General features: G+C 45.2%; 1 protein-coding gene across 1 annotated transcript in view; it reads left to right on the top strand.

Moving 5' to 3' along the window:
- Positions 1–18,934, top strand: part of SOS2 (SOS Ras/Rho guanine nucleotide exchange factor 2) — a 372,731-nt gene that overhangs the window by 307,998 nt on the left and 45,799 nt on the right. The gene's annotated exons all lie outside the window — the stretch shown is intronic.

The raw sequence follows: 18,934 nt of genomic DNA, 5'->3' as shown, positions 1-18,934 counted from the left end.
ATGATGCTGTAGGTCTGTATAAATTGTTTTTAAGTTGTTACCATTTATTGGCAGTTCTTGTGTCCTCCTTTTTCTTGCTGTAATGCCATTTATTAGCAAATATTAATGCTTTAAACCGAATTTCATTTTACTACATTTAGTAATCACATATCTTTTCACCACCTATGTATGTATAGGAACTTATTTAAAAATGTTTTTTTAAGTTGTATATAAATGTTTAAAAATAGTTGTACTTAAAAAAAAAAACTTGTAGTTTACTGCACTGCACATATTATCAGTTTGAACTATGAGCTAGCTTGGATTCTGAGCTAAGAGCTGGCTTGGATTCTGAATATGGGTTTCAGGAAGATAAGAAGGTGGTAGGCACTCTCCTTACTTGCATAATCAGTTTATATTAGAAATGTTTAAAAAGGTTTATCAATTTTTCTCGAACTGGATGTCTTTTCCACTGGTGGTTACCACCAAGTTCTCAAATGAAACCCATTTGTGAAATATTGAGGGAAAAAAAAATCTGTTCGGTGGATGCAGTCAAAATGTGTAACCTGGTTTCCTTTAGGTCCATTGAAGTTCTCTGTCGGTGCATTTTTGATTATTTTGGTCTATCAAACTTTTGTCTCCATTACCTAATTCGTACTTTCTCAGAACCACATTTATTTATTTTATTTCTAAAGCGCAACACTGATCCCCTAGGGGATATCACGACGCTGAGTAACAACTAAGATATCACACAGAACAAAGGATATTATAGCATTTGCTAGCCTGGAAAAGGCCCGGTTTTAAGACTAATTTCCATAGGAAAGAAGGAATTTCCACTGAACCACAGCCAAATAGGAAAAGGATCGGCCTGCCTATCTAGCTTTTCTTATCCTCTTGATTTTAGCCAGGGCTAAATCACTGGATCTCAGCTCTCGAGTGGGTTTATAAAATTCCACTCTGAGAAGTGTGGCTCAATGGTTAGAGCGGCAGACCCTGATGCAGTAGTCTGGCTGGGTCCAGGGTTCAATTCCCGCCTCGGCGAGTCTCGGGCTCAATTTCCTTGGACCTGATAATTCTCGCCTCAGTGCCTATTCTGATCATGAGCCCCACTCTGCACCTCTGGGCAATAGCTTGCTTAATCTCTACAACGGACCCAACAACGCTGAGGATGCCTGACTTCACCTTGGGGGTGCCCAGGAGTGGGCTCCTCACAGCGAAAGACCAGGAAGGGTTCCTCGGCGGTATTCGTACAAGCGCTGAGATGCCTCCGGGTAGTCGTGCGCTATATAAGTGCGTAATTATCATTATCATTATTTGTAGGATCTCTGGGCCCTCATTATGTAATGCTTTATGAGCATAGCACAAAGGTTTACAATCGGCTTGTTTGCGCATAGGCAGCCAATGTAGAGTGGTTAGACAGGCTGAAGCAGATCCAAACCTGTCTATATTGCATATCAGCTTGGTTGCTGCGTTTTGGATTAACTGCTGTCTTGTAAAAAGGTAGTCACCCATGCCTGCAAACAATTAATTGCCATTGTCCAGTCTGCTTGTTATAAAGGCCTGGACCATGGTTTTGCACCAAGCTATTGGAATGCTTCTCAGTAGTTTCAGAATGGCAAAGCATTTCCCGCATGTGGTCTTAACATACTTTTGCATTGAACGTTGGTCGTCAGTGCTTACTCCTAGTTATTTTGCGGATTTCTTGGACCATTACACTAGCCCTCAAAACGTTCTTCCACATCATATGGGGGAAGACAGTACTCCTGAAGACAGATAACATGACATCCAAGTTTTACATCCAGAGGAAGGGTGGCACACATTCTACCGAGCTCTCTGCACTTGCACAACATATTTGACATTGGGCAATCCCAACAACATTCACCTGCTTCAGGAAAATTTGCCAGGAGTGAAGAACAACTTAGCGTATCTGCTCAGCAGGATACATCATCAAGTCCAAGAGGGGGAACTCCACCAACCTAACCACAACTACATCCAATAAGTGGGAGACCCCCAACAACAGACCTGTTCCCCACTCCCAAAATTGCAAAATGGCAAAAATCTGCCTATAGGGACTCGTACCTGTGTTCTATGGACAATGCACTATGGATAAACTGTGCCCCCTCCCCCTCCATCCAATACATGGTGAGAAAAATGAGGCAGGTATCCACGACCCTTATCCTACTGGCACCAACTTGGGCCACAGCTCTTGTATGTCAATCAGCCCTCACAGGAAGCTCCCACATACACTAGATCTTCTCACGCGTAATCGGGGCCAACACAGGCACCTAGACCCCAAACAGTTGAACCTCGCAATTTGTGACCTGAAGTCTTAGAGTTTTACATCTCTGGTCACCTGAAAAACCTCCACTGGCTACCCGTCAATAAGAGGATCACTTTCCGACTCCTAACCCACGCACACAAAGCACTCTACGAAATCGGACCAGAATGCCTCAACTCACGACTGTCCTTCTACACCCCCTCCCGCCAACTACGATCTTCCAACCAAGCCCTCGCCACTGTACCTCGCATCAACAAGACCACCATGGGAGGTAGATCCTTCTCATACCTGGCAGCTAAAACATGGAACTCACTTTCCACTTACCTTCGCCTTACCCAGAACCACCTAGCATTCAGAAAGCAACTTAAAACGTGGATATTTGACAAGTAATCCTCCTCCCCTCCCTAAGCGCCTTGAGACCCTCTGGGTATTTAGTGCGCTATATAAATTTTATGACTTGACTTGACTTGACCTCCCAGAGGAATGCATGGCTATATTGAGATAAGTGTGCAAGCGTTCTATATCATTATAGTTGTAACCCTCACTCTCTATTATGAGTATTCTCAGTTTCGTGGTTTGGTGCCTTTTAAGTAAATGAAATTATGGAGTTCAAGCTAAAAAAAAAAAGCAGCAGTAATTTTCATAATTAGCCCGGCTTACTTCAGTCTAATGGTTCAGTGGCCTGGGTGGTTGGATAGCATTTAACGTACCAAAATAAAGGGTACTACCAAATCCCATCGATCTTCACGTACATTTTCTAGGCTTTTTGAAGTGCTCCAACATCGCCTCAGGAGTAATATGCGCTATTAAATACACTTACAATACTTAAAAAAATTATTCGATTTGAATGGATTTGAACAGGAAGTGTTTGCTGGGGTAGTTGCTTTTGTTTTCCAAACTGTTTTTTGTTTGTTTTAGAAGTGTACTGCACTTGGCATCAAATCATCCTGAAATTAACCATTAACACTGCATATTTAAATGGCACAATATTTGTATGAATGGCCAACAAAAAACTAAATTAACAGAATAATTTTCCTTTTAGTGTTACTCTAAGAAAGGAAATGGTTGTCATCCTATCTGTGGAACATTGCCTAGTTGTTCTGAATTAATGACTTTCCATTACGTGCTGTTGCTGTGTACTTTGGAAATGTATCAGTATTTACTCAATCTCACACTACAAGCACATTCTGTGTATTTGGGATTTTCTCTCCCCCCGACCCCCCCTTAAAAAATTATATTAGAATGGCTCGTCTGTTAATCTCTTTCCAAATATAATCGTATGTGACTGTAACTGATATTGTCATGTCTGATCTCAGAACGTCTGCAATACTTGAAAGCAGGGATATAAGACGTTAGTTTTCTTCAGATAATGCAGACTGCAGCACCTCTGGTTTTGAATACTAGAAACAGCCTCTAAGTTTTAAAACTTTGTGATGGGGAATTCACATCCAACGCCCACCTTTTGTTTGCTGCTTGTTGGAGTTCAATTGAAGGTAGTGTGTGTTTCGAATCTAAAGGTGTGAAACCTGAATGGTCCCAAAGCCTGTAAGAACAATAGCCTCCTAAGCGGCAGCGCATGCGGTATCTCGGGTGAGACCTAAAAACAGTAGCTCTTATGACATGGTAGCCCACTTTACTTCAAAGAACTTAGTGTTCCCTTGTCCAAGCGCATTGCTTCTGCAGTCATTGCCACCTATTTCCCAAACATTATCGTACTGTTTTTTTATAACCTATATCGGGTCAGTTTTTAAATGTAATAGTATTCATTGAATGCTGGTAGACCTCTATAGCAGTTTGACATCAGTTAAACTTTTATCAGGCTGTTTAAACAAATTCCCTTCATTCGTTCCACACTTCACTCATCATTACATTTCATTCTCACAGTGGCCCTGAGACTAAAGATTTGAGTGTGATTGTCACTCTGGTCTGAAACGGGAAAAACCAATGACTGATAATATCTGACAGATTGCTGAAATCAGAGTTATTAGAATTAATTGGCCTCTTAACACAAGAGGGGTTTTGAATGTGTCCTAACCCTGCCACAACAACCTCTTGCCTTTCCTCACTCAGTACCCAACACATTTTGAATAAAAATAATCATTTATGAGCATACAGCTGTGCATAAATTATTCCACCAAAGTTGATGGAGTCCTTATCTCAGAGGTACATGGGAAGGTCCACACAAAAGATGCACATTTGCCGTAATCAGCTTAGCAAAACCTGCCATTTAGTGTAAGTAGAGACAAAATCCACTTGCCCCACCATTGTTTTTTTAGAGGTAAAAATAATGCAAAAGAAAATAGGGTCACGTCGGGCGTGGCTAGCCATCCAAGATGGCGGACGCGAGCCTTTAACCCTCTGCTCACATCACCTCTATTATCCTGTTAAAACACATGTAACTACGATCTGTTGGACCAAAACTAGGAAAAATTAACCTCTGGCATACCAGGGATCATACTTGGTAAAGCGAAGCAGCTGTGTGATAAGGAACTGCACTGCAGCTGCACGGGCGGCCCTGCCGCGAGCTCCTCAAAGAAAAAACTGAAATGAGCACAGGCTGCAGGTGGGGGAGAACTCCGCCACGCACTCCTTTGAATGGGGAGATAGTATACAGCTAAGACGTGTGGTAGTGGCAACGACAGAGAGGCTCGGCGCGGATGTGCAGAGTCGGAGACTGGGTATGCAGCAAGGAATCCCGCTGCAGTGAAGAAACGCTGCCCTGCGACCGCAGTAAAGAAACCCTGTGCTCTGGTAGCTGGGTGCGGAGCTCGGCGGAAGTAGGAGAGGGGTCGGGCTGATCTAGCACAACCACGGAAATCGGTGCCGGGGACGCCAAAATAAGCTGAGAAGGATGGCAAGGTCAGAGTCTGCAGCAAGCAGCGCCTGACACTGTTTCAGCATAATCTCACTGGCCCACACAAAGAATCTGACAAGCGGCAGCGGTCGGTGCGACCCCAGTGTGAAGGTGAGAGTGCAGGGGCCTGCGCCAGGTGCGCAGCAGTCTCATACCCATGGCCTGGGGAAGCGAGCCCTGAACTGAGACCACCTGGGGGGAATCCGCTTACCTGGCCATTACAGCTAGGCCGTTGTGGAGGCGGAGCTGGTGGCCTGCATCACCCAGAGCTCGCTTAGTGGAGGGTGCTCGCCGTGACCGTGCCACCGCTGGAGGATCTGCGTGAGGCCGGATCTGGCACTCGCATCGAGCGAGGATAGGCGGCGCGACACACCGGATGATTACTCCACCGCCGACCCTGTGCGCACATCAAAGCTACTTTTCACAGCAACGATGAGGGACCAAACCCCAGGACCCTTTGCCACAAGCAGACTGATACCGCGTATGATCCCATGAGACTTTGAAATCTGTTTGCTATCTAAAGCCCCAAGGAAGCAATGTAAATAAGTGTTGGGCACCTTGTAAAAAAAGAGGCTCTAACAGTGGACTTCCTATCTGCTACTTCCCCATCCGTAGGAAGGGGACAAGGCTCTGCACATGCACAGCTCGTAGGTTACATGCTGTTAACTTGAGGAGCACTCTCACAAATTGGAAGGAACTCTGGCGCTTGCGAGTGTTAAAGCCCATAAAGAGAAGGAGTGAAACCGCACTAGACCAGCCACCTGGCAACAGATGATAAATCGCAGAAACTTTGTGAATCCCTCCTGCCGTGCATGGTCGGCGACCACTCTGGCTTAATTTGAGGCTCCAGACAGGTGTCCCCCTGATCACCTATATGCCCTCTGCACAGAAATTAGTCATGAGTCACCTACGTACAAATGCACAGCAACCTGCCGCACACTCGAAGGCCAAAGGGGACACAACGAACGGGAGACGAATGTGCAGGAGAGACCCCAAATCTGGCGCTCTAAACCAAAAATTTGCTCTGACCTAGCTGGGGTGGGGAAAATAGGTGCTGTCCGGCCCTCACTAGAGTCCAAAATAGATATGGTTGCATCTGACTTAACGTCACTGCAAGCCGACCATCGCAAACTGTCAGACAAGTTCCAGATTAATGGACAAGCCCTGCTAGAGCTGAGGCCAGCCACCCACAGTCATGCAGCAGCTCTACAAGACATCATGGACCAAGTAAATATTCTAGAAGACAGGCTAGAAGACGTGGAAGGCCGCTCGCGTCGCAACAACATGCGCATAGTGGACCTGCCGGAGGAAGAGGAAGGACACAACCCTGTCCCATATGTTGAGCACTGGCTACGGGAACTACTCCCAGAAGATGCATTATCACCCTAGTTTGTGGTGCAACAGGCGCACCGGGTTGTTGCAAAAGAACAAACTCGATTATTTGACACATCCTCCGAAGTCTGGGACTGGCTGGAGGAATCAGGGCTATTACCGGAGCCCAAACCATTCGTGGACACGCAATCGCCTTGACGAGGTAGATGAAACCGCCGACGAAGTAGAGGTGGAAGCCCAAAGCAAACAAGATCACAGGCAGCAATCCCTGATATGGAACAGATGTTGATAGCCAGACAGGAGGCCCTTCATGTAGCTGCAGCTATCCGGGCCAATCCGCAGACCTCCGAACTTGAGGCAAGTTCTATCCTCTCCCAGCGCGTGGCAGGGTCATCACCCACAATCCGAAACCCGAAACTCCATCCAGTTGCCGGACATCACACCACAGACCTCAGACAACATAATCTGAACATTCAGCAATTGACTTGATAAGTGTATCCTTCCATAGTTTTATGTACCTGTCATATTGATTTGCTTACAAAACCTGCTCCAATGGGTGCATGCTTAGGTACGCAGCGAGCCCGCTCTGCATGCAATAGGAAACACAACACCCGCGCAGGGCGCCCTTCCCACTAGCTTAGACATGCCCACGATCACATCCTTAACACACAGGGGATCATTAACTACCCTTAGAAAATATTGAGGGGATGCCTAACACGCACAGGTTCATAGCACGCACCCTCGCAATTAATCACACCTAACATAACGGTTGCCACTGTTCTGCTCTACAGTTTGGACGAGCATTGACTACAAGTTCGCCCTCATATCGTTCTGCACACTATGTTTGAATCCCTAGTCCTCGTTATGTTTATCACATCCCAAGAAGCTCCAAATGGTAACTCGGACCAGACTACATTTCTGCTTTCTCCCCATTCAGGGGGCCTTATAACATGCTCATGGCACAGACCAATATCCTGACATGGAATGTGAGGGGTATGCATACGCCCATTCACAGATGCTCCGTATATTCAAATCTCCAGCGCAGGCACACAAAAATAGCCTTTCTACAGGAAACACACATCATCCAAATAGACGCTGACCGCCTATGCAAACACTGGAGGGGACAAGTATACAGCACTAATTACTCTTCCCATGCACAAGGGGCATTAATATGGATAAAGACAGGAGTCCCATACGCGGGGAAGGAGGCGGACATAGACCCAGAGGGAAGATACGTATTCTTAAAAGACATACATACATGCCCCAAATGTAGAACAGCAGTACAAAAGGGGGTGGTGATGGACGGAGCATCTGAATCAATCAAACACTCAGGCCCTGTCGGAGTGCCTGTCAAACTAGTCGATGACAGACATATGGCGGACCCTTAACCCCAATACACAAACATACTTGTTCTACTCTCCAGTGCATGACCTCGACATCCGGTTGGAACGAATGGTTGGGTCACCCGCCCTCCCCCCACTCATCAAACATACTGAAAACGTAGGGCGGACACACTCATACCATAACCCCCAGCTCCTGCAGCTCACATGGGATGTAGGGCCTTCCCCGATCCACTCATGGCAGCTTCAACCAGCAGCGCTAGAAGATCAAGTGTTTTGCTCCTCCCTGAGGATAGCAATACTTGAACACATCGAAACAAACTATAATTCCACAGGGGACACCCTACTCAAATGGGATGCTGCAAAGTGACATTAAGAGGACACTGTCCGGGGATCACTTGGAACATACGCAAGCAATTGAACGAGGCGCTCAGTAAAGTAGAGCGACAGCACTTAAGCCAGGAGACAAAAGAATCAGCAGATAGTAGAGATACGAGGCATCTGGAAACACTAAGGGCTGAACACGCAGACCTGCTAGAGCGGCTCTGCTGCCACAACTACGCATCGCACTCGGCACGCACACATACGGGCGGGCAAAACCATAGCGTGGTTGCTGCACCAAGCGCAAACACACCAACCTATAGGTGCCTTAAGAATGGAAGCAGGGCAGGTTGTATACACACAACACGAAATACACGCAGCAATTACACACCACTACACTGCACTGTACCAATCTGCAGGTTACTACGAAGAAAGACCGCTACCTATGTTTTTAGACTCTGTGCACCTACCAGAAACAACGCTGGTGCAGAGGGAGTTGCTAAATGAACTTATAACGTTTGAGGAAATCCGTAGTCCGATAACAGCGTTAGCAAATGGAAAAACGCCTGGCTCAGACGGGTTCCCAGCAGAATTCTAGAAGGCATATGCTATAACGCTTACTCCCCACCTACATGCACTGTACACAACGGCTCTGAGCGATCAAAGGCTCCCCCAGTCCATGCGGGAGGCAAACCTGGTGTCATTGCCCAAGCTTGAAAAGGATCCTACAGAACTGGGATCATACTAGCCACTAGCTCTTCTCAATGTAGATTATAAGATAGTGGCGAAAATTCTGGCTGACAGGCTCGCACAATTAGTTACCACCCTGGTTAACACAGACCAGAATGGATTTGTACCCTCCCGGAGCACCTCACTGAACCTGAGGCGTTTCTTCAGGGTTGCAACTTACTCAGTAAATCACTGGCCACGTGCAGGTTGCCTAATATTAGATCTTGAGAAAGCTTTTGACTATTTGGAGTGGGGATACCTATTCGCCGTACTGGCGATATATAATTTGGGGGACACATTCCGGCGCATGGTACGATTCCTATACAACGCACCGTTGGCACGAGTTATAACAGGCCCCTACATATCGGACCCAGTGCGGGTGGGGAGGGGGACCAGGCAGGGATGCCCACTATCCCCACTACTCTTCGCATTGCTCTTCTCATTAGCTATTGAGCCGTTGGCAGAGGCATTCCGATCTGAGATGAGAGATGGTATCACACTGAAGGATGGCACTCAAACAATATCCCTGAACGCAGTCGATCTCCTGCTGTACATAAAAAACATCAGCCAAATTTCCCAGCAGCTGGCACACGCACTTGGGAAACTTTGCCTCCATATCGGGGGTGAGGCGGAACGCCTCTCAAGTCCTGTATCTACTCCTTCAGTGAGCAATGCAGGGACCCGGGCTATGTTCTCAATAGGGTACAGGTGCAATTGAGCGCAGGCACATTCTGCTACCTCATAGTTCGATAAAACAGGAACTCAGCGGTTTTACTAGATGGTAACCTCTGCAGAGCCTTAGCCGTTGTCTGCTCTCTGATAGTATTCTGGAGCATGTGACAGGAAGGGTAGCCCTCACAAAAATGGTGATCTTGCACCGATTCTTATATTACTTCATGAATCTACCGTTGTATGTCCCCCCTTCTATCTGTAGCCCGTTGGAAAAACGGATTAAAGACTTTCTATGGGGAAACTCCAGACACCAAGTAGCGATAAACAAGCTCTATCTATCCACAGATCAAGGAGGGCTAGCAGCCCCAAATCTAGAGCATTGCTACCTGGCTGCACAACTGCAGTGGGTAGCTAAATGGTTAGCAGACGGTCATAGAGGAGACACCGCAACCACGCAGCCGCCCCTACCCCTCTCAGGATTATTCCACCCCTGTGCAAAAAACTGTGATGCGGATGTTTAATGCTTAGTGGTATGCTAAGGAAAACTCAAATTAAGGTACCCGTGTCAGTGACAGTAAGTTTAGCACTAACGCTGTGTGTCACACTCGCAGGTCGGATTCCCTTCTTTTCTGACGTAGTTTTCTTTGCCCCAAATAGATTCTGAATAGCGTCGATAGCCCCCACCTTGACCCATGACATGAAGTCAGTCTTTACTTCACGTAAGCCCTTCCTTTTCCATGCTTTTAAATTCTACTGCCATCTTTATGATAAGCGAGTTCCTCCACAACTCCCGCTTTTACGGGTTAGCCACTGTCATGAAACCCAAAGGCATCATTGATAATGCACACAGCGTGCACAATAAGTAGTGCTGCACTGGCAATGGGGTTCCACCCACTAAACAGACCCCTCCGCATGCGAGTGTGTGACACAGAGAGTTTGTGCTAAACTTACTGTCACTGACACGGGTACCCTAATTGGAGTTTTCCTTAGCATACCACTAAGCGTTAAACAGTGTTCAAAAGCATGAGGTTGTAAACACTCAAGATCCAGGAATACCAGAATTACGGTATTACGGATCTCAACAAGTTTGTTTTTATGTGTGTTTATTCTTACAGTTTTTACCGGCTTTCGGAAATCCTGAAGGCCTCAACTGATAAACTCTGAGTTTGTTTGTTACATTCCCAGCAGGTTAGGGTGCCCCTTAGCGTGCGCATACCGCCGTGGAGGGTCGTTCCTGACGAATGCTTCACCAAATTGCACTTCTTAAGCAGAAACATGTTGACCATTCTTTGTACTTAGTTTACACAGGATGTGCCTGGTCAATTTAGCAAGCTGGCGAACATCTGCATCACTTGTTTTTAATGATACCTGGTTTTCCACCATTAAAATTCTTCTGGGAATAAACCGAGGCATCTTTTAACCTGCACATCTTCACTGTTGCACTCACATCACCCTACCAATACCTGCTCCGCTGTAACACAGGCGTCGTAGCACAACATGGAGGCATTCGGCCTCTCTGGTGGGGACCCAATGATGAAGTAGGTCACAAACTAGGTTGGTGAGTGAGGTTTTTTAAACAAGAGTGATTCTTTGTGCTGGTACCTCTTCTTCGATTGGCCTCACACTTTTGTTGTTTTTTATATTGATTAGGGGGACAAAGAGTGCAAGGTCCCAGCGTACGAGGGACTCCAGGTCCCAGCGTACGAGGGACTCCAGGTCCCAGCAGCTCGAGTGTCGTGACCGCCCTCACCGGTGCCTGCAGGGGGCTATATCACTCCTCGCCGCTCCCGCTTCGCGGGACGCGCGCGGGCGAAGCCCAGGCCCGTCGGAGGCCGGGCTGAGCCCTCCTCTAACTACAATCTCATAGTAAGATCAGTTTGGGAGAAAAAAGAAAGAAAAATAAATAGAAAAATGTGCTTTTAAATCTTGAGTATAGTGACACAGCTGCTTGTGTGGATTTTGTTACTGACAACAAGATGACCAAGCGTGAAGGGAAGAGGGTAGGTGCTCTTACTGGTGGCAGCGTGGTGGGGACCCTAGATCAATTTATATAAAGGGCCACGTCTGTTTTGGAAAAATAAATTGCTATAATAGAGCACTGTTTGTCCCTGGATTCGCAACAAAACAGCTCGTTCTCCAGCCCATTCTGTTTCCAGCCTTATTACACCTATGCCTACTGATGAGATCGGCTCTGAGATTCCCCTAATCAGGCCATTGGAGGTTGTCGTACCATCACCTGCAGTCGTAACTAAAACTGCGAATACAGTGCCCTCACGAACGTCCGCCAGAACCACGTCTAAAACTAAAAACGTAACTAATCAATCGACCCCCGACCCTGCAGCAAAAAGGAAAAAGGGGGGTGGGCCACAGAGACCAGTGACCGTTAAAGTGCAGAGGATTAACAAAAATGGAAGACGAGTCCTAGTGGATGATTGCGCTTTACAAGATATACTGACACTGCCCTTTTGGATTTTTACTTTGCCTCTATGGGTGGCCCCGGCTTGAATTCAAGGGAGGAAATTGGAAAATGTATTGGTAACCTTATTAACCCCGTTACTTATAGATTGAGTCGAATTGAGGAACACTTGGGGAACACTGAATCTCAGGTTAAGAAAGGCTTCTCTGTCCTAAAGGATTACTTCGTTCAATCAAAATCTGTAGCTGAGAATACATCTAGCAACATGGGGAATAAGGTTCCAGAATTGGTTACAGCCAAATCTAATCCTCCGTGTTTAGGAGCAACAAAACATATTGCCCCTGGGGTGGCTAAAGATATAGTCCCTGTACCACACAAGGGCATAACTCCTATGCATGGAAGTGTTGCCCACCTATTCATCAGGAGAATTTGCTCAGTCAATTATCAGCACCCCAGTTGATGCCAATCTGCTAACAGTAACAGCTACAACCAAAAATACTAATTGTAAAAATTCTTCTTTGGACAAACAAGCAAGCACAATTGTAGGACCACAGAGAAACAGGGACTTGAATTACAACACTGTTCATCCGGACTTTACTACTTTTAACCTTCCCCCGGGCAGCTGCACCCCTGGTGGTTGTGCTGACGAACGTTCCTCCATTGCGGGCAGCTCAGAAAGAAACCACTGAACAATTATTATTTAAAGCACTGCATTGGTTCAACACTTGTCTTAAAGACATTGGGATATGGGATGAAGGTCTTGATCAGCATATGATCATGGCTAGACGAACACCGTGGATAGGGACTGCTAGGAAAGACTGGAATGGTGATTGTGTTGTCGTTAATTTTAACAATGTACATATTACAAGGTTTTTGTTGGAGAATCTGGGAGGGGTGCCGGGAGGACATACCAATAGAGTGTGCATCTTACCACTAGGGTACTTCTATATACCGGGTTCCCGGCCTCCAAATGTGTTGAAACAGCAAGGTATAGATAGGCAAAAATGGGTTACCTCTGGAGCGGCACAAAGATTAGTAGAGGTCTCTTAGTCTAATAGATTTGCTCCATTATCTGATCTAGACCTATATGATTGACTACCTTCATGTACCTTGAATCTAGAGGAGCACTATGATAGCTGTGCCATACCACCCCATTGCCCCAAAAGGAACTTCCACCAAATGGAGGATAAGTGTCAGGTTCACTTAGGGCCCTCATCGTCTACTACAATTGTCCAGGGTATGCAATCAACACAGATTTCCCTGGTATTTTGGAATATTGCCGGCCTAATGACTAAGACACTGTCTCACGAATTATCAAGTTTTATTGAAGGATATGATGTTATTGCCTTCCAGGAGACCTGGTCGGTGGATATGATCTACCGCCCAGGATACCTTGCTTTTGGCAAAGCTGCAATTGCAAATCCCAGGGGGAGACCTAGTGGGGGACAGTTAATATGGGTCAAGCAACAACCATTGATCCATATAGAGGAATTACCAATAGATAGTCCAGACATTCTTGCTATCAAGATCAGTTTAGAGGATGAGCCAGATTTCATATTACTTAATGTGTATGCGAGAGGGATTGCGGGGGAAAGCCTCACCAACTATTGCTCTCTTGGACACATAAATGATCTGGTTAGTTTAGACGTCTTGGTTGTTGCAGGCGATTTGAACTCTACATTCGAGCCCTTAGGCTTAGATGATCATAGTCTTAGCATGGAGGAAGATCGGAACTAGGGGATACCGTCTTTATCGCTGCCGCCTATTAATAAGTGGTCTGATGCGGCGTTGTAGCTGAAAAGTTTATCCTTGGGGAGGGGGGTAAGGGCTACCTATGGGAGATCTCCCTCAGATATAGAAGGCATTAATACCTTCTCCAATGGGATTAGAGGTAGTATAATGGATTACATCCTACTTAGTCTGGAGCTATTTCCCAGATTTGTGGATATGCAGGTTTTACCACAGACCGGAAAGTGACCATGACCCTCTTTTATTAACTTTAGTTAGGAAGGGTATGGATCACCATAGTGTTGCTTTGGTAAGCGACATAGGAGATGTAATTATGACCCAAGATTCCCGTCGGCTGAAGTGGGCAGTAGTCTCTGAAGACGAAGGTGCCCTAAAGCAGATTAAGTCGGCAATTCAACAAACTTTAACACGGCTTGGCTCTGGAGATACCCAGGACAACTTTTTCCCAGACCTTATGAAGGTTTACCAGGACTTATTTGCTAAATTAAAGTCCCTTTTTACAAAAAATAGAAGACTGCATAGGCATATTGTAAAGAAAAATCGGCCAAATGGTACGATGAGGATTGTGGAGCTGCATTTAGCATCTCTCAAATACAATTAAAATAGGAGCTCCACATGAGGTTAAAATAGCAAGGGCAAATTATAAGAAAGTACAAGCGCAGGTAAAGAAGAACTTTGACGAGGATACATGGGTGAGCCTACTCTAATGCTAGTGGGGGGAAGAGCTGGACAAAGTTTCGACAAATAGTAAAGTGGGGTAGTGGTGTGATCGACTCTGTACCAGTTAATAATGTACCCCCAGAACTCTGGGTGGAGCTTTATCAAGCCCAATTTGCCTCCCTAAATAGCAACGTAATAGCTTACCCTTAGGTTATTAGTGAGGTTGTCCTTACATTCAGGAAAAGAGAGATTGAAAGCGTATTGAAGAGGGTCCGAGCAGGGAAGACCCCCGGCCCGGATTGTATTCCGGCCGATATTTATAAATTGGACAAGAAGAACTGGACAGATTATATTTTATTCTCACAAATGCTATTGCTAGAGGTGTGCCAATCCCAGATTCATGGCGTGGGGCTGACATTGTCCCCATATATAACAAGCATTTACAATGCAATAGGTCTCCAGCATTAAAGTTTGAGTTACTGGCATTGTAAATGACAATGCTTTGCATACATTTTTTTTTATATATTTGCAATTGGTATATAAACATTGTTTGTGAATGGTTAGCTGTGAGGTGAGGTTAGAGGTGGTTGGTAACTAGACCTAACAGAGGGATCTATGACGTTACAACACGTTATTTTACAACGCAGACCGTGACAACGCAATTTTTACAACGCAGGATCCATTACATCGGATGCCTTTACAACGCATGTCATTACATAGCAGATACTATTACAACGCAGGCCATTACAACGTAAGTATAGGTAAGTATATCTTTTTAAAAAAAATGTAATTAAGTTAATTTAATTAATTTAATTTAATAAATTTAATTCTATTTATTTAATTTAATTAAAATAAAAATTGGAATTAATTTAATTTAATTAATATAATGTAATTAATTTTAAAATTGTAATTAAATTAATTAAAATAATGTAATTAATTTAATTAAAAAATGTAATTAATATAATATATAATTTAATTTAATAAATTTAATTTAATTAATTGTATAATTGAAATTAATTGTATTTAATTTATTTGATATAATTAATTTAATTAATTTAAAGTAGTTTATTTAAAAAAGCTGAACCCTAAAAATACCCCTGTACCCCAAAACACAAACCCAGCCCTTAAACCTAAAAATACCCCTGTACCCCAAAACACAAACCCAACCCTAAAACCTAAAAATACCCCTGTACCCCCAAACCCAGCCCTAAAACCTAAAAATACCCCTGTACCCCAAAACCAAACCCAGCCCTAAAACCTAAAATTACCCCTGTACCCCCAAACTCAGCCCTAAAACCTAAAAATACCCCTGCACCCCAAAACCCAAACCCAGCCCTTAAACCTAAAAATACCCCTGTACCCCAAAACACAAACCCAACCCTAAAACATAAAAATACCCCTGTACCCCAAAACACAAACCCAACCCTAAAACCTAAAAATACCCCTGTACCCCAAAACACAAACTCAGCCCTAAAACCTAAAAATACCCCTGTACCCCAAAACCCAAACCCAGCCCTAAAACCTAAAAATACCCCTGTACCCCAAACACAAACCCAGCCCTAAAACCTAAAAATACCCCTGTACCCCAAAACCCAAACCCAGCCCTTAAACCTAAAAATACCCCTGTACCCCGAAACACAAACCCAACCCTAAAACCTAAAAATACCCCTGTACCCCAAAACACAAACCCACCCCTAAAACCTAAAAATACCCCTGTACCCCAAAACCCAAACCCAGCCCTTAAACCTAAAAATACCCCTGTACCCCAAAACACAAACCCAACCCTAAAACCTAAAAATACCCCTGTACCCCAAAACACAAACCCAACCCTAAAACATAATACCCCTGTACCCCAAAACACAAACCCAACCCTAAAACCTAAAAATACCCCTGTACCCCAAAACACAAACCCAGCCCTAAAACCTAAAAATACCCCTGTACCCCAAAACCCAAACCCAGCCCTAAAACCTAAAAATACACCTGTGCTTATTTTAAAAATTACTTAAATTAATATATTTAATTTATAATATTAAAAAACAAATAAATATATTTATTTATAATTAATATTAATTAAATTAATTAAATAATATAAAATAACATTTAAAAAAATTAAATACTTACCTATACCTACGTTGTAATGGCATGCGTTGTAATAGCATCTGCTATGTAATGACATGCGTTGTAAAGGCATGCGATGTAATGGAACCAGCGTTGTAAAAGTTGCGTTGTAATAGACTCCCGTTGTAAAAGTTGCGATGTAATGGTGCAATACCAACACAACGCCTGTCACTACTTCCTGAATGGAGAGGAGGGAGTATAGAAGCCCATTTGGTAGTGAGATGGAGTGTCATAAAGCTAGGGAGAATATTTTCTCTTTCCAAAGGCCATGACAATTAATTGTGCCTATGTTTGTTTTTAACTAGCCTGTGTGACTACAAAAGTTATCCAAACGTATGCAATTGCGCCAACCCCACTACACTGAGGCATGTTTCCTGTGCATTACACGCAAAAAAAAGCCCAGGCCGATTCCTCGCCCTCCTTATTTCTTATTCATTTTATTTTGTCCATTCTTATATAGTGCAAAGGACACATTCCTTTTTTGGTATGCACGGGGAGATTAAGTGGTTTGCCCAGAATCACAGGATGTTGAGCGGACGCCAGCCTTGTACCTTGTTTCCCAACTCCAAAGTCGGCAGTTCCGGCCGTTATGCCACATCGTTGAGAGAGAGCGAGAGTGAGCCCTGCTGAAAGGGACAAGGCGCTGCACGTACAAAAACAATGTTTGTGTGGCAGAAAATGCCCCCGAAATCCCGCCTCTCCGCACCGGAAGTCAGGCAAGGTGGCCTGTGACGGGGGCGGGGCCGCGTCTGGACCGGAAGAGGAGGCAGGCGGAAAAAATGCGTCTCGCGGCCCGGGGCTCCTGTGAGCAGTGGAGAGCCCCGGGGCCGCCAGCAGGAGGTTGCGCAAGTGTTGCGGGGCTCCCTTGACCAAGAGGGAGCCCCGGGAAAGGAGCTGGCAAGAGCCGCAGCGTCAACTCTGCGGAGGGGGCACGAGGCACATGCCCGGTGCCTGCCCCTGCCGCGTGCTGAGAGCGGAGTCCCCCGAGATTGGCCCAGTAAGTTCAAAAGGGCTGGGGGGGGTGTCTCGGTGCACTCGTGTGTGTGTGTGTGTGTGCTCGTGTGTGTATGTATGTGTGCGACGGCGGGAGGGGGGCTCGGTGCACTCGTGTCTGTGTGCGCACGTGTGTGTATGTGGGGGGTGTGCTCGTGTGTGTGGGCATGCGTTAGCAGGTGGAAGTGTGGCTGTGTGCCTCTGCTTCCCCGGAGAGGAGACAGGAGCTGGCCACAGCGAGCGCGTTCGCGTGGCCCGCTCCATTCCCCAGCGCGCGGCCAGCTCCTGTCCCCTCTCCTGGTAAGCAGAGTCGCTCACAATAGGTCTCTGGCGAGACCGCGCTTTCGCGCGGTTAATGCCGGAGACCTAAAAAGGGAGACCGTGATAGCCCAAGCAATTACAGGCCGAAAAGCCTAATTGATACTCTTCAGAAAATTGTGGCTAGGCTTGTGTTAGGTAGGGTTAATGAATGGGTAATAGATCAGAATATATTATCTACCTACCAAGTGGGTTTCAGACCCCACGTCAGCACCATAGATCAAGTTTTTAGATTTGTGATGATATATTGGAATACAGTGATTCTTGCAGGGAGGACTCTTTATGCAGCCTTTGTTGATTTAAAATCAGCTTTTGATGCCATAAGTTATGGGCCACGTTAAAGGAGGCTGGGATGCCTCTTGAACTTTTGTCTTTTATTATTAAACTCCATGAGGCAAATTATGCCCAGGTAAGGTGGGGACAGCAGGGCTAATTAACAGATCGTTTCCCTGTCAATAAGGGAGTGTGGCAAGGGTGTGTCCTTGCCCCTACCCTATTCTCCCTGTTTATAAATAAGGTAGTCAGTTATTACAATAAGTTTTTCAACTGATGCACCAACTCTAGCCGGTTCAAGGGCTCCTATATTAATGTTTGCAGACGATACATTAATTTGATCTAAACTCAATTGGGTCTGCAACGTGCCGTTGATAGACTTAGTGATTTTTGCAACGACCATGATCTAATAGTTAATGTTGACAAAACAAAGTTCATGATGTTGCATAAACTTAAATCTGTTAAAGGCAGAGTAGAATTGAATAGTGCACCCTTGGAACAAACGGATACCGTCACATATTTAGGTGTGACTATGGGTAGGAGGATGAACTGGTCACCACAGTTAGATGTTCTGGTCTTAAGGCATAACCAGCTAACGGATGCCTTATTAAAAGAACACCGACTTTCAATTACAGAACCAGTGGGGCCAGCTGTATCAATTTATAACGGGAAAATCAGAGCTTCTATAAAATATGGTGCCGAACTTTGGGGGCTCGAAGATTTATCACCCCTACTTAGGGCGCAAAATAAGTTTCTGAGAGCATTGACCACCCTCCCACAATCTACCCCTACCAGGCCTTTGCTATTAGATTTAGGCTACACCTCTCTTGATGAGCTGGCGGGATTTAGACCATTAGCTTATTGGAGAAGGCTGTGGACTGCTCCAGAATTGGTAACTTATGCAC

This window comes from Lissotriton vulgaris, chromosome 9 (assembly GCF_964263255.1).
Source record: "Lissotriton vulgaris chromosome 9, aLisVul1.2, whole genome shotgun sequence".
NCBI lineage: Eukaryota > Metazoa > Chordata > Amphibia > Caudata > Salamandridae > Lissotriton > Lissotriton vulgaris.
The sequence above is the reverse complement of the archived record's forward strand: the minus strand, read 5'-3'. Positions and strand labels throughout refer to the sequence as shown.